Source organism: Gymnogyps californianus, unplaced genomic scaffold (assembly GCF_018139145.2).
Source record: "Gymnogyps californianus isolate 813 unplaced genomic scaffold, ASM1813914v2 HiC_scaffold_97, whole genome shotgun sequence".
Classification (NCBI taxonomy): Eukaryota; Metazoa; Chordata; class Aves; order Accipitriformes; family Cathartidae; genus Gymnogyps; species Gymnogyps californianus.
Window position 1 is genome coordinate 145732 of NW_026114490.1, and position 4523 is coordinate 150254.

Sequence of the window (4523 nt, forward strand, 5' to 3'; positions counted from 1 at the left end):
GGCACCTCACAAACTGACATTCCTCTGCCTGACTAGTTACGAACCACTTGCGCGTTACTCAGCTGGCCCCTGCGTTATCTTCTGCCTCTAGATTAAGAACTTTAAAAAGGCCAAACCTCGGCTTACGAAACAGAACGGCGTCTAGGGACTCCGGCCCCAGCCGAGACAGTTGCGGTACTACGCGCCGCCGGAAGACACGCTCCTTCTTCCTTTCCCCACTGGCCCCACCACTTAACCACCCCGGGTTCCGTCCTCCCGCCCCAACCTGACAGACCCAGGCGGCAAAAACCGCCATCCCGGCCTCTCCCGTTCCGTTTTTCCCCTCTTCCCGGCCCCGCCAAGTCGGGCGCGAAGCCCTCGGGGTACGTGGACCGCCACCTCTCCGCCAGGAGGAACCAAAGCGCCATGAAGGAGCGTTTCCAGCCGGGGCCACTTCTCGGCCGACCCGCCCTTTTCGCTGCGGAGGAGGCTGCTGGGTCGGTGGAGTGTGGTGAGGAGCTGTGGGGCTGCCGCCCTGGTGGGGACCGGGATGGGGGCGATGGGGCGGGGTGAAGGCGGTTGAGCTAGCCCTGTTGTCCCGCACTAAGGGTGCTGCCGTCGCGCTGCGGCCTGCTCGGGCTCCCGCGGTGTGTCCCAGCGGCGCGGGGCCTTGGTGACGGGGCAGCACCGGCCCCGGCCGCCCGGTCCTCGGCCGTCGTTACCTTCTTATCGCGCTTCGAGTACTTCGAGCTGCACTGTAAGCGCTATGGGTACCGCCTGGACTACCACGAGAGGAAGGCCAAGAAGATGATCGGGCTGAAGGCCAAGCTCTACCACAAGCAGCGGCATGCTGAGAAGATTCAGATGAAGACGTGAGTACCCACCTCATCTCTGATGCTGTCCAGTCATCCTTACATTTAAAGGATGAGATTACACGTTAATATATTTATAAAGAACTACTTATTACTTGAGTCATACGTTATACTTTTAAATAGTGCTCAGTTTGTAGGAGAAAGTGGGTTTTGCCACAATGAAGACATTTCTGACTTCCTCTCTTAATGGATGTTTACCATTAGCAGTTAATGATTCTGCTCCTAAAAGCATTCCTTAAGATAAGTGTTAATTAGCAGTAGCGATGACTAATGTAATTATGACCAAAAAATATGAATGCATTTACTTAGGGTTTTTACAGTAACAGCAGTATTAGTGTAGTAAGAGGCAGCAGGTGTTTTTTAAACTGTGTTAATGGAAAAAGTACAGTAACATACACAGTGTTTGAGCAGAACATGAGGCTTGTCTTCCAGGATAAATTACAATATCAAGCACAGATAAACAGAAGCATTTTTTCAAGAATTTTCTCTGTTGTTAACAATCAAAGCTGTTAACAATATTCATTTTATTGCTAATGAACTTAATATCTATCCACCTTGTTGTTTTTGTTGTTTTCCAAGAGTAGACAGTTGTTTTTCTCTGCTACTTGTAAAGGTATTGGGTTTGTTAACTAGTCTGTTGGTCTTCCCTCCCCTCCCGGCCTCAAAATTAATGAAACATGATCCCTTTTACACACATACACACACATTCCTCAGATTTGTAAGCATTGTCATCAAATCTCAGAAGAGTAGTAGTATGTTATTTTTTTTCCAGAGAGGAAGGCTACTATCTCTCAAAGTGCTTGGCTTTGAGAGTTAGGCTGCTTGTTTTAAGCCATTCAGAAATTCCTTAGTAAGATGCATGTCTTGTGTCTCTATCTTGACAGGAATTGACAAGCTTTTATGCACTGTGTAGTCTGTCAATTGTTATATGAAGTGAAATTACTAGTTTACCTTGAAAAGTACTTAGGATTATTCCTTAAGTATAAATATGTACTTGTTTACAAATATCTCTTTTAAAAGAAAATTTTGAGCAGGCATAAGCTAAGTTAAAAGGATATCTTATCTAAAAAAGTGCTTTTTTCCTACTCTTAATACTGAATGGGTTTTAAAAAAAAAAATACTGTTTTTCTTTCCTTGCAGCATTAAAATGCATGAAAAGAGAAATACAAAGGAAAAGAATGATGAAAAAACACCTAAAGGAGTTGTACCGGCATACCTGCTGGACAGAGAGGGCCAGTCCTGGGCTAAGGTTCTCTCTAACATGATCAAACAGAAAAGAAAAGAAAAAGTTGTAACTAACTAATAAAATTCAGATCCTTATTATTACTTGTGACAGTGACCACTTTGTGTTGCTGATGCTCAGGTGACTTACAGCCTACAAGCAAAGTCTAAATATTGATATTGTACAAAACCTGAAACCTTGAATAATTGAACAATCTAGGACAAAGTAAGCATATGCAATATCTTGATCTTTCATAACTTTAAATGCTAGTTAAAATAAGTAGCTATGAGTTGTATAAAAAGTATGGTCTACCACTACTCTTTAGGGAAATTTTATTTTATACTTTGGTTGTCCCCTTTCATGTAGCAGTGCTGCATGTAAGACTATTGACTTTTTCTTATTCCCCCCCTCCAGGGGAAATGGGAGGTTCCTGTGCCAAAGGTCCGTGCACATGGAGAAACAGAAGTTTTAAAAGTGATTCGTACAGGAAAGAGAAAGAAGGCGGCCTGGAAGAGAACGGTTACAAAAGTTTGTTTTATTGGAGATGGCTTTACTAGGAAGCCTCCTAAATACGAACGATTCATTTGACCAATGGTAATGTTCTTGAGACTTAAAGAACATTTAAATAATAATTCTTTTGACTTACTGCTTTGAGTTCCTGTGGTAAGGAAACTTTCTTCTATGATAATGCACTTGATTACTGCTGATGTAGAACATTCTTATTAGTTTCCTTGCAGAAATCTAAACTTAGAATAGCCTGAGGGCGGGGAGATGCCCCTGCATTCACAATCTGCGTTGAAATATCTCAATTCTTACTCCCATAACTCAGATGATGCCAGTAAGTTAAAGCTATGAGCTGTCAAATTAGCATGGGAAGGTCTTTAGCAGAGGCACTTCTGTCTTTTTCAAGGTGCTGTGATTCTGTCAGCTGCAGAAGCCAACTCTGTTCTAGGACTCCAGAACTCCCTCCTTGTGGCTTGTTAAGTAAGCTTGAAGCACAGAGGTGACCATATGCAAGGGAAATGCTATGCCTCCATCCTGGCCTTTTCTTACACAGCTGCAAGAACAGTGTGTGGGCTCTAGCTGCCTGGCAGTGCACAGGAGGAAAAATTAGATTCACTAAGATAGTGTAGTTTTTCTATAAATAGCTGTTCCTGTTTCCTTACAGGAATCAACAGAATCACTATACAGGCTGCCTGTTGGATCGTACCTCATTACTATTTTGACAGTCATCTTACACAGAAGCCTTGGATAGATTTTTATTGACACAGAAAAGGTTATGGTACTTAGTGGTAAAGTCCCCTTTACAAAATACAGGTCACTAGATAGAAAGTGTTATAAGAGATGGGTATTTAATATTTTACAGTATGTGAGAGGTTTTTCAGTTTTACAAGAATAAAGGAAAAATTTCTAGTCTTAAAAACCAGTAGCACTGTTAAATGCTTTACCATAAACTCCTAATTTCTTCATGGAACAGAAGCCATCTGAGGTAGCAAGTATTCTTCTTGTACTACTATTAAAAATTGGCATCCTGAAAATATACACAGAGAGCTTTATCTTGTCATTAATCAGGTTTTTAAACAAATCTGGCATTCTGTAGTAGGCAGATAGCATTCTGTATTCTAGGTGTTTCATTCTTCCCAGACTCTTAAAACATATAAAGCTGAGGACACAATGCTAAAAGTGTTAAGCTAGATTAGTCATGAGGGCTTAAAGCAAATATTAACTTGTTCTAACACTCCTTATGCAACAGGGCTTACGTTTCAAGAAGACACGTGTGACACATCCTGAACTTAAAGCTACTTTTTGCCTACCTATCCTTGGTGTAAAAAAAGAATCTTCCTTCTCCTTTGTATACAACACTGGGTGTAATTACCACAGGTACCATCATAGAGGTGAACGTGAGTGAGCTTGGTCTCGTGACAGAAGGGGGCAAAGTTATCTGGGGTAAGTAGTTAAACTAGCTATACTGCAGAACTACTTTTAAAAGTTTTAAGTCTTCATTGTCTGATGTATTGTTAAGACCACGTCCTATAAATTGTCATAATAGATCCATTGTTAAATGTTAGGTTTGGGCTGTAGTAGAAGCAACTCCTAGGCAGCTCTATAAATGCAAGTTTTAAGTTTTAATCTTAGGCTTTCAGTTCACACTTTCAACGTCAAATTAGGTGAAGTTCAGAAAAAAAGACTTAACTTGCTTGCCTATGTCTCACATTAAGCAGTGCTATAAGTCTATAAAGACCTAACTAGGTGAACTATGAACAATCGTATTATGTTTTCAGGGGAAGTTCTGTATAGAAGTATCTTCATAAGATGAGATGGACTTCTTTTAACAGTGAGGTTGACTTGAACTATAGCAGAACCTATGACTAGATATAAGGAAGAAATTTTTTACGATGAGGGTGGTGAAACACTGGAACAGGTTGCCCAGAGAGGTGGTAGATGCCCCA

At 41.6% G+C, this 4523-nt stretch overlaps 1 pseudogene; it reads left to right on the forward strand.

Annotated features, from left to right (window-relative positions):
- The first annotated feature begins 405 nt into the window (after positions 1-405).
- Positions 406-4028, forward strand: LOC127029290 (ribosome biogenesis protein NSA2 homolog; annotated as a pseudogene).
- Positions 4029-4523: the final 495 nt, after the last annotated feature.